We start from the raw sequence: 12,402 nt of genomic DNA, 5'->3' as shown, positions 1-12,402 counted from the left end.
GAGGTTATGTTGTTTGCAGTTGGACTTGACTTCCATGCGAGTATATACGGTATCTACGAAATCAATGAATATCGGGAAAAAGTGTCTGCATGAGTAATTATTACGTTATTACTTGAAAAGCAATATATTGAAACATTTCTGGTCATAGTTACTAATAATATGGACTTGTATAAATTCCATCAAACTGATTAAAGACTGTAAAATAGCCACATTTTCCATAATAATATGGACTCGTATATCAAACTGACTAAAGACTGTAAAACAGCCACATTTTCCATAATAATGTGGACTCGTATAAATTCCATCAAACTGACTAAAGACTGTAAAATAGCCACCTTTTCCATAATAATATGGACTCGTATAAATTCCATCAAACTGACTAAAGACTGTAAAATAACTACATTTTCCAGGACTCACCATAAGGATGAAAAGATTCCACTGTTTGAGAAAATGCGTTATTGAATATTTAAAAAAAAATCATTAAAATTATGAGTGCAGACAAATATTTAAAGAAAACAACGATCAATACGTCATCATGAGCATCGGTCCCGTAGTATGGGAGACCGTTAGGGCACCTCACAAGACCTAACAACCAGCTTCCTCCATTCCTCTCGATTTTCTGCCTTTCTCAATGAGTCGCTCCGTGTCAAACCTGTCCACTCTCGAATGTTATCTTCCCACCTCTTTCTTTGTCTTCCTTGTACAGCGCCTTGTAGGACTGTCTTGGCAAGTCCTGATGATCGTGAGACATGCCCATACCACTGCAGCTTCTGTTTTTTCACTATGATCAGGAGGTCATCGTGAGGCCTAATGGCTTGTCTTATCCTTTGCCGTATTTCTTCATTGGTGATATGCTCTTTGTATGTGACGCCAAGGATCTTTCGGAAACATATCATCTCTGTAGCCTGTATCCTTTTCTCCAAGTCCGATATTGTGGTCCATGATTCGCAGGCGTAGAAAAATATGGATATCACCAGTGAGTGCATCAGTCTGACTTTTGAGCTGAGCGTGATGTTCTTGTCCTTCCAGATGGGTTTGAGTTTTGTCAGCTCTGCTGTTGTCTGTGCAATCCTGGAGAGTATTTCAGGTTTCGATCCTTCATCTGCTACAGTTGCCCCCAAATACTTGAAGCTGTGGACTGTTTCTAGCTTTGAACCTTGGACCCAGCTGTCAGTGCTGATGCCCTTGATGTTGTTAGTCATCATTTTGGTCTTCTCTGCACTACTTTCCATGCCATAGGCTGCCGAGGTTTTGTCAAGGCACTATACTAAGCTAGCAAATTCCTGGTCATTTCCTGCTAGTCCATCAATGTCATCAGCAAAACGTAATTTGGTGATTGTTCTGCCTCCGATGCTGAATGTCCCTGTATCAAGCGCGTCTGCCATGATTCTCTCCAGAAAGATGTTGAATAGTGTGGGAGAGAGCAGACAGCCTTGTCTGACTCCGACTGTCGTTCTGAACCAGTCCCCTATGCTGCCATTGAGGTATACTGCACTGGTGGCCTTGTCACAGAGGTGCTCTATTACTGTGATGAGGTTGGCATTGATGTTGTACAGTCTCATGGTTGCCCACCCTGTCAAATGCCTTTTTGAAATCTATGAAGACGTGGTACAGCTCTTACTGGTGTTGAGGTCACTTCTCACACAACATCCTGAGGTTGAAGATTTGCTCTGTTGTGCTGCGCCCTGCTCTAACACCGCCTGCTCATCGGCAATAATCTTTTCAGCCTGTGATTTTAGTCTGTTCAGCAGTATCCTTAACATGACGTTGCTTGGATGACTTATAAGACTGATTGTACGGTGGGTTTGGCACTGTTGCAAGTTGCCTTTCTTGGAGAGGGTGATGATCATTGATTGGGCCCATGGCGATGATCATACTCCTGTTTGCCAGATCTCGTTGCAGATGTTTGTGAGGGCGCTAATCATCGCTTCTCCCACAGCTTAGATTAGTTCTGCTGGGATGTTGTCCACTCCTGCTGACTTATATTTTATGTTTTCCACTCCTGCTGACTTACACTTTATGTTGTCCACTCCTGCTGACTTACATCTTTTCAGTGATCTCACTTCAGCTTCTACTTCTTGGCGTATGATAGGGTGGTTGTCGTTGTTAGTTGCTGCAGGGACGTTCAGTACCTCTGGATCTATTGTGGCTCGGTGGTTGTAAAGTTCTGCGCAGTACTCTGTCCAACTTTTTAGAATATCTTTTTCTACTGTGAGGCAGTTTCCTGCTTTGTCCCGCCGTTCTTTTGTGCTTGTTAGAACATGGCAAACACCTTCGGCCAGCACAAAGTGTCAAGAAGATGGACATGGCACAGCCCAAGCGGAGACTATCACAGTCAGATCGACTATATCATGGTGAAGAGACGCCTACAGTCAAGTATAAACATCTCCAAAACTAGAAGCTTTACCCGGAGCGGGCATAGGAAGTGACCATGATCTGGTGATGATGACCTTCAAGTTACATCTAAAGAAGGTCAAGAAAGAGAGCCACACCAGAATAAAATTTGATCTCGAGAAATTGAAAGATCCCGAAGTAGCAAAAGCCTTCCAGGCAATGACTGGTGGGAAATTTGCACCGCTCACTATCCTCGATGCTCACAATACTGACATGGACACGTTGATCACCACCTTCAATACAGAGCAACGACCGAAACAGCCAGCGATATAATCGGTATACATCGCTCAGTCAAAAAACCCTGGGTCACAGCTGACGTTCTGAACCTGTGTGACAAGAGGAGGGAACTGAAGAAGAAAAAGAACGATACAAAAGGGGCAAAGCAGTACAAGGCAGTCAACAGGGAAGTCAAGAAAAACTTGAACAAGCAAAAGAGAACTGGATAGAAGAAATGTCCAAAGACATTGGGGGAAACTTGAAATGGAACAACATCAGGAATCAATATGTAGACAAAGCAAATATTTCTAATTCTTATATATATTTATTTGTTAAAAGTTTTATATCAATAGTAATTATTTTCCACTATTGTCAGCTTAAATGTCCATGTGCCGTCTTTGCGAGTCTTTGAGCGTCTTTTCCGTCTTTGCGCGTCTTTGCGGTGCTTAGAAGAATCGCTTCCGGGAAACCGGTGTCTATATGGTTGTTTCCCATTCGTGTCGGTTTGAGCGAAACTAGCCTAGAAAGAGAAGAAAACCAACCAAACTTTTGCATTTGCAATATAGTTTCTTTCGGATATATTGCAGGAAGAATAGGTTTTAGACAAATTCAGTGATTTCAGTTAGTGACATTTATGCATAATTTGATAGGACGAGTACAGTTGTGACCTTTTAAAAACCCATTATGAACCGGTGTTGAATTGATATTTACCTAGTGTAATTTTATTTCTCCGCATGGCATTTTCAAATGAACGTGCAAATTGTTCTGTATTTTGTTCATTAAAATGCTGTTATTGTGTCATCTGAATGGTGATAAAGCACATCGACCTATAAATATTAGGCACATTGTGAAGTCTATCCATGGCAAAGTCGGCCTCGTACACATTAGGTTCATAACGGTAGCCGGATTGGTCTGAGTATGAAGGGACGAAAACGTACACTGACACACTTTTACTTATTTCTGCCTTTCCTATCATTACTCTTCTGACTGTCCTATCACTTCCATCTTTACTTTATCTTTGACCACGTACCACCCATTGCTTAATAGTCAAGTGTGACTGCATCAACGTATTTATAGAGATAGAGAGAGAGAGAGATAACAATTGCTAATTTGGTTCCGGTACATTATCAATCCTACCCTCCACTTCAGGTCTTCCAAAGCATTTACCTGACAATTTGCTATGTAGCTAAGGATTATTTAATACCTTTAAACCGTATATGGCCGAGTCATACCAGAGACTTAAAAAATGGTACTAACAGCTGCCTCGCTTGGCGTTCAGCATTAAGAGGTTAGTGTTAGGACTGGTCGACCTGGTATCAGGATAATGTGACTGGGTGGGACATCATGCTACATGTCTGCAGCATGATGCCCCTGTGCTAGACATCACTATAAACTGCCACATTGCAGACATCGTAGTGATATGACTGAAAAATTGTTAAAGCTACGTTAAAAATCAAAATCACATCACACACACATAAACCGTATAAATTTTGAACCATACTTTTGTTTCTGCGACAAAAAAATTATTTTGGAAAAATAAAAAGTTAATGGCGAGTAGGTTATAGAAATATGTTTATTCATATTTAAATGTGATTTTGCATGCCAGAAATTTGATTACAACTTTTAAAAAGGTAATGTAGACATTATTATTATTATTATTATTATTGTTATTGTTATTATTATTATTATTATTGTTGTTGTAGTTGGTATTGCAAATAGAATATAAATAATTTCTAAGTGTAAATGTAGCCTTTTTATTCAGACTTAATTTGGAATTTGTGGCATGTAATAAAAAATAAGAAATCTGTATTTCACTTATAGTACATATAAATGTAAATGTATGATTCAGTTAGAGTGGAGGTGTGGTATGGTTGATGATGTACTGGAGCCATACTATAGGACGGAAATGGTATTCTTGAGATACTAAATGTTAAATATACAAACAAAAAAATAATTTACCTGCTGATTAAAGTTGCCTTACTTGTTTCAGAGGTCTCGCTAGGATTTAAAAACTTGGAGTCCATGACTCCCATTTTGGTAAAAATAAGAGTCCCACCATCAAAAGTTGCAGTCCCTTCTTTCCTACAGAATAAACACAGATGTGAGTGCATCTATTTTTTGATGGAGAGGTTTTCTTAATGTAATCACTCAATTTAATATAGCTTCATTACAACAGTATATTGACAGGATTGCAGATTTATGGTTTATTTATTTGTCTACACCCTTGTAGTAATTTTAGGCAATTGTTAAATAGTATCAGATTTGCTGGGGTTTTTTCCCCGTATTTTCGCAAGTCAGAAAACAGCTTAGACCGTAAAGCGCATCTCGTGAATTCCACAACATAGCATTATCCCCATATGTTTCTGACCTACATAATTTGCATTTTAAAGTTAAATCTTCAATTAAAAAAATACCTTGGCTTTGCTTTCAATGATTTGTATATTTTTCTGAAAATATTTCCCTGATGATTCACGAAAACAGACAATCTAATAAACTGGTACATCCCAGACATAGTGAAGCCTGCCATTATTTCCCGTTAGGCCTACTGGTTCACTTACAGTTTCAAACTAATTTTATGAAGAAATAGTGTAGAAAAGGCAGTTAATATATATCCAGATCACCAAGTCTGATCTTAAAACACATGTTTGTATGTTTTATCATCAAAGGATATCATGCAGGAAATTGATAGTTGCTACCTAACTCGGAAAAGGGTTAATGGTCAATCAGCTATCAAAACATATGCTTGTGAATTTGCAAGAGTTTGTTTGTCAACATAATTGATATCAAAATTAGGCCTTGCTACTGTTGTATTGATGAATACATTTTGGTACAACACTAGAACTAACCGGGCTAAGGCAAAGGGCATTTAAAAAAAAAAGTATGTTCAGTCAATGTAGCTCTTAAATAGCTCTTGTTCATCCATCAGAGTGATACTGAATTTTGTCAATCGAAGTAAGGACTTATTCCAAACACTAAGCTAGGCATCACACACTTTCTTACACTTAGCTACTGTCCTGTCCAAACTATCAATTCTAGCAACTTTAGCACTTTTCTGAATCTCCTTACAGTCTTTGTAAGTTTCCCATTTAACTCCAAAATACTTGTCCAAATTTACAAATGGCATTTTGTCTGAGTCTCAACATGTCTTGATTCTTGTGCACTACTTATTCCGATACATTCGGAAATGAACACAATAACAAAAGCTAAAGTTGTTTATTTGATGTACTTTTGTAAATGACCACATGTACATCTCTGGGCCTTTTTGACTCTGAATTCAATCACTGTAAATATCAGTACATTATCCCACATGGTCGCCAGTCAAAACCTTTGAACTATTGCATCATGTTCTTTTTGATGTACTCTTATAATGGCAACATGTATGTACATCAAGGGGTCTTTCAGTCACTGAATTCTGTCATTGTAAATGTCAGCACAGCTAATTGATGAAAACATTTTCCCACAAAACAGGTGGCTAAAGCAGGACTGACAAGTCTTTGAATTCTGACGCACACCTATTACATGCGTATGGATGACTCCTGCCTCAGTGATTTTCTGTGTCCCAGATCGAAAATTGGCATCCAAATACGCTTAATTAAGCGTTTCTGAGATCTCTGTTGTTTATTTACTTTTTTCTCCAATCATATTTCGAGATATGTTGGAAATGATGCCTATTTTTCTATTAAAAATGTCCAGTAGAACATACTGTCTGCCGTTATATAAAACTAGATTCTCATATTCGTGCAACGAAACACATAATCACTGTATGGTGACCAAACCAGGATTAGAAATGAACATGATGTAATTAATCACACACAGCTTCATTGTTCATAACAGAAAACATAAAATTAATAGTTTAAAATATTACATTTTTAGAGTTATTATAAATCTTTAAAATTAGGTATCCATTTATTTTTTGAAGGGGTAATGTGGACACCTGATAAAACATTCTGTCATCAGTACTAAATTTAAAGGAGACTAGAAATCAAAATTTTCCTTCTACGTATGTAATTCTCTACAGATTTTAATTCGACTGACATGTTTATAAATTAAATATCGTAAGTGGGTAGTGATTTTATTGCATGGAAGATACCACGATTCCGTAAATTGCAGAGTTTTTCCGAGTTTTAATGAGACGACAGATCACGTGGTACCGTGACGCAATACTAGCCAGTCCTCGAATACAAACATAAACATTGGCGAGCGAGGCAGACGGAAGGAGACCACATTTGGGTTGCACATTCAAAACTTGAATCTGCAGTCTGATATAATAGTTTATGTACTGTACTGGTCAGTGTTAAAAGAATATTTTTAGGCACAGGCCCCGGGCAGGTGACTTAAATAAACTCATGCCCTGACTGAAATTCCACAAGCCCGGACAGTTCATACCTGTCAACTCTCAAGCCGGGAGAAAAACCTCCTGATTTTGGGGGTATTTCCTCATCTACATCTCGATCTCGTAATATCTCTAAATTTTTCGCAGCGAAGTCCCGATAATTACATTATGTCTGTCAATTTTCATTTGTCAGATGAAGAAAAAACCAACCCCAAACCGTTTATAAATAGACATAACGTATGCAATCCACAGTCTAAGCTGCCACACTGCAGACATCGTAGTGATATGACTGAAAAATTGTTAAAGCTACGTTAAAAATTCAAATCACACGCACACACGTCTAAATCCAGCACTGGACGAAATAATTAATATCACACAACATTTTTTTTTCTTTTTTTTTTTCTTCTTCAGTAAATAGAACGTGAAAATTAAACATTATTCAAGTAAATTTCAGATGTTTTTAAACAACTACAACAGTACTATACTATAACAAATTTAAAAGAATACAATTGTCACCAATTAGCTTAAATGAATGATCACTGTGAAATTTTCTCTGCAAACAAAAATCGCATCTCCATTTCTGCCAAAGAAACTCGGCCAGTTAACACCTGACATTCCTCGACCGTATATGTAAAGTTTAATTACCATAATTAAATTAAAAGGAATAAAACAAAATATACCATGCAGTATATGTGGCCCTAAAGAACTAATTGTGAATAAATATTTTGTTCAGCAAACAGTGTTACATGCATCAAGACTTAAACCTGAAGTCCATGGCATCGTAAGTAACAACAAAATAGGCATCGTTTATTTTGGCAATCAATTGCTGGTGCTTACACACACGCACACACACTGTCGAACAGGGTTTCTTTGAAGTATGTCCGAAGGGCAGTCCTTTTCACAAGATCAATGCAAGGATGGAATATGTTCATCAGTCACATCGGCTTTATTGTGATGTGATGTGATTTTGATTTTTAACGTAGCTTTAACAATTTTTCAGTCATATCGCTACGATGTCTACAATGTGGCAGTTTATAGTGATGTCTAGCATTGGGGCATCATGCCGCAGACATGTAGCATGATGTCCCACCCAGTCACATTATCCTGACACCAGGCCGACCAGTCCTAACACTAACCTCTTAATGCTGAACGCCAAGCGAGGCAGCTGTTAGTACCATTTTAAAAGTCTTTCGTATGACTCGGCCGGGGATCGAACCCACGACCTCCCGCATCCGAGGCGGACGCTCTAACCACTAGGCCACCGGAACGGTCACATCGGCTTTATTGTTTGCGTACTTAAATCAAAACTTTAGCTATTTTGCAATTTAGCCAGAGCTGACCAGAATATGCAAAATGGGCTTGTCCTGGGAGAATAATAAGGCGTATCACATGGAGAAAAGGTATGTCCCATGGGCGCTTGCACATTGGGGCAAGGGGTTGGGTCAATAGTCCCCCCCCCCAGTTTCTATTGTCAGCCATTTAATGTGAAACTTTGACCTCTTTTCTTTTAATCGCTGTTATTTAAACTGCCCAAGGAATAATTTTATATCAGTTCCAATCATTACAGATTACCGTTTATACATACTACATGTATACAATGATTTTTTTTTTAAATTTGTAATTTTTATAAGATTACTGAAAATTGTGTTTTCTCGAAACACGACAGGTTTAGAATATTATTTTTGGCAAAGCCTCCATTTGATTAAAATCAAATCTAAATTTCACCTTGGACAGTATTGATTTGATTTAGATTGTGCCGTGTTAAGGCATGCATGTCAACATCTTGAAAATACATTTACTAATTTCACCAGCGCGATCAAAGTTTCCTCAGGCAAACAATTTTTGTTTCGACAAGCCTGACGGGCACCTCATTTTGAATACAGGATGGGCCGGAACTAAAACCAGAGGGACCCAGGGTGTCGGGCTATCCGATTTATTTTTAGCACTGCTGGTGTAGATAAAAGATCTGTGAATTGATTGTTGCATTTTGTGGTCACTTACTCGGCCTTCTGCCTATTTTCGTAACTCGCACGTTCAACACTTTTCCCAGGATTTAAAATATTCAACGTTATGTCTGGAACAGAGCCAACCTTTTGTCTAAGCCTAGCATTTGCGTATCCTTGAGCTGCCATTTTTTCAGAATCCCTGTCGTAACAGTTCTTTGAGAAATGTAACGAGCACATAGGGCTGTATGGTGTTGCTTTGAAATCGACTCGTCTGTAATAATGTATCCATTCTTTCAGTATGCCTTTATCTTTCGGAAAAGAAAGAAAAATGTTGTCCACTGGGTTTTCTTAATGTTTTATTACACCCGTAAGCAATGCAAAACGGTATTGTCTTTTACTCTGGCAACTCCCACTTGGGCTGCTGGAGTCGCTACTATGACGTCACATCCCGAAAGTAACCGAATAGGCGCGGAAATTTTGCATACGAGGTCACGGAAATTCAGCTCCTGGAAGATAGGCCAATATTTTAATATTGGCATTTCGGTCGCAGATGATACTTCAGAATAAAGTTTAGTGCTATAGTACCTTTATTATTATCCAATATTTCCATTGGTTTCTGGTCTCCTTTAAGTAAAGTGATTCCACTGCATTTTCCCCAGATTTACTGTTATCAATTGGTTACAGTTATTAGGTTCCTTGGGATTGGTGACTTTTGACTATTTCAGACTTATTCATTGCTATTGTGCTTATCAAAAGTCAGCTGCTGTTCTATAGATGATTTCATGTTTTTTTTTTAATGATTATTTTTTTGTTGGTTTATTTACTGTTGACAGTGTCCATCTGCTAATATAGGAATACATTATGTACTTTCTTAATGTGATTTATTCTCGAAAGAAGCATAAGAGTTAATTGCATGTTACATATTCATTACAGATTTACTCATAATGTGATAACTAATATGAATTTCTGACATAATTTAATTCTTATATTTCGGCAACATCTTGGAATGAAGTTGACTCATTAAGCCCTGGAGGTTTTTGTCATTTTTGCCTGAAATGCGAGTAGGAAACACATTTTAGGGGCTATTTCTGAATACATTCTAATATTCAACTTCTGAGAGATTTCTGGCTAACCTAATGCCTAGTTGTGTTAGAAATGTCATTTTTTATGGCTATTTCACTTGTGCTTGAACAGAGGGATACAAGATTTTGCCTAGCGGACCCATCATTTTTATAACCAGAACACTTTTTATTCCAAACGCCCATCTTCTCCTACTTTTTGCAAAGGTTCACCTGTCTTTGTGCAGTTTAGCCTGGGGTGCCTTAGATCTGAGGCCAGAAAGTCTAAAATCCAGACACAAAATTGGATTCTGACCATGGGTGAATTTTTTGTGGAAAAAAAATCAGGTCCAAAAAAGTAGGTTTTTCCATCTGTTGTTGTTGTTGTTGTAGGGCTTAACGCCATTTTTTAGCACACGATAGGTTATACATGGCGGCCAGTATTAATGGTGGAGGAAGAATCTGGGAAAACCCCGGAAAGAACCACTGACCCACGAGAAGCTACTGGCAAGCTTTCTCACATACCCACATTAACTGAATCCAAGACTCGAACCCACGCAGAATTGAGATGGCAGTGATCTGTAATGGAGAGCACTTTAGACCACTCTGCCACTCAGGGCCCCTCTGTATTTTGTAGTGCAACTAGAAAGTCCAGATTATTTGGTATCATTGTAGAGCTACATCTGTCTACCTTTCTATAATACCACCCACTTAAGTGTGTTTTAAATGACCTTGATTGTACAGAGCTCAGAAGTAGGTTTCTAGCTCTTAATGCATAAATGAGGTGCAGAGGTTAATGAGTTGAGGCTTCCTATACAATGACCCTTTGCCCACCATGGTTTTGACTTGAGCCTTGTGTAAACAAGATCAATCATGAGACTGTAATTGCATCATTGTAAACCATTATCAAGTGGATGACTTTATTTAGCAAAGATGGATGTGATTCTACTTTTGTTATCAGACCCATATTTGCAGGGGGAGTAAAGGGAAAGTTGATCTTTGATATATTTTCTGTTGATTCACAATTTTCTTATTTATTTACAGCAAACTAAACATTGTTGAAAGAAGTTGTTATTAGCTAAGATCAAACACTTATGCATAACAAAATTACTGCTTTAAATGACCAACAGATGGTGCAGGAACCTATTTAGGAAAGAATTTGTCAATACTGCATGATTAAGGAAGTTGAACCCACAAAGAATTGGTCAATACCGCATGATTAAGGAACCCATAAAGAATTGGTCAATACCGCATGATTAAGGAACCCACAAAGAATTGGTCAATACTGCATGATTAAGGAACCCACAAAGAATTGGTCAATACCGCATGATTAAGGAACCCACAAAGAATTGGTCAATACCGCATGATTAAGGAACCCACAAAGAATTGGTCAATACCGTGTGATTAAGAAACCCACAAGATCAGGAAAAACAAGTATATAGTCTGCTTCTTGATATGAATCCAACCCTGCCTCAGTCTTAAAAAGTATTTAACTGGCAGTTACAGGCTAGCTGAGGATTGTTTAATCCCTTCAGATCTTACACATTGTAAACTAGACCTTCAGATCTTACACATTGTAAACTAGACCTTCAGATCTTACACATTGTAAACTAGACCTTCAGATCTTACACATTGTAAACTAGACCATCAGATCTTACACATTGTAAACTAGACCTTCAGATCTTACACATTGTAAACTAGACCTTCAGATCTTACACATTGTAAACTAGACCTTCAGATCTTACACATTGTAAACTAGACCATCAGATCTTACACATTGTAAACTAGACCTTCAGATCTTACACATTGTAAACTAGACCTTCAGATCTTACACATTGTAAACTAGACCTTCAGATCTTACACATTGTAAACTAGACCATCAGATCTTACACATTGTAAACTAGACCATCAGAACATTCTTGTTTAATTTGGAAAGTTGTCAACAGCAAGTGTCATGTCAACAAAATGCTATTTTTTGTAAATGGAACAGCCTAACACACCTCTTATGGTGCATGGTTGTTAAACAGATACTTGGCACTCATGCCTTTTGAAGCCTCATGTAGAATTAGATTTTCAAACTTCAATACGTATTTTAAAGTAGTTAGGGTGATCATATCATCGTTCACAGATCTATTTAGAAAATAAAAGTACATTTTTAGATTTTCAATAATTTAATGTTTTAAAACAATTTCAATTACTTGAGCAAATTCAACATGTGTTTAAACTCACATTTTGAATGTAAAACATTTTAATACTATGTTTTCAGTGATTTTGGTCATAAAATCTGTGCTGTTTATCATTGTTTGTAAAAATTTGGATTATTTTTTGTGTGGAATTATTTAATGATTTTAATTATTTAGTTTGAATCAAAGAACCCTGATTATTTGGTATTCATGTAAGGTTTATGACGATACTTTAAAACGTATAGAAAGTTTGTATATCATTATCACTGAAT

The 12,402-nt window shown here is 37.5% G+C and overlaps 1 protein-coding gene across 3 annotated transcripts in view; it reads left to right on the top strand.

The window, feature by feature from the left end:
- Nucleotides 1–3,079: 3,079 nt before the first annotated feature.
- Nucleotides 3,080–12,402, top strand: part of LOC149798251 (uncharacterized) — a 42,535-nt gene continuing 33,212 nt past the window's right edge. Inside the window, exon 1 of one of the 3 annotated variants that reach the window (XM_089963381.1) lies at nucleotides 3,080–3,206. The gene's annotated coding sequence lies outside the window, so the exon portion shown is untranslated. Of the gene's footprint in view, nucleotides 3,232–3,288; nucleotides 3,545–12,402 lie in introns of those variants that run through there. The other 2 variants (XM_089963380.1, XM_089963382.1) reach the window with 2 other exon arrangements.

This window comes from Sinohyriopsis cumingii, chromosome 6 (assembly GCF_028554795.1).
Source record: "Sinohyriopsis cumingii isolate HCF-2022 chromosome 6, ASM2855479v2, whole genome shotgun sequence".
In the NCBI taxonomy this organism is placed as follows: Eukaryota; Metazoa; Mollusca; class Bivalvia; order Unionida; family Unionidae; genus Sinohyriopsis; species Sinohyriopsis cumingii.
Note: the sequence above shows the minus strand (reverse complement) of the source record. Positions and strands in the feature narration are given on the sequence as shown.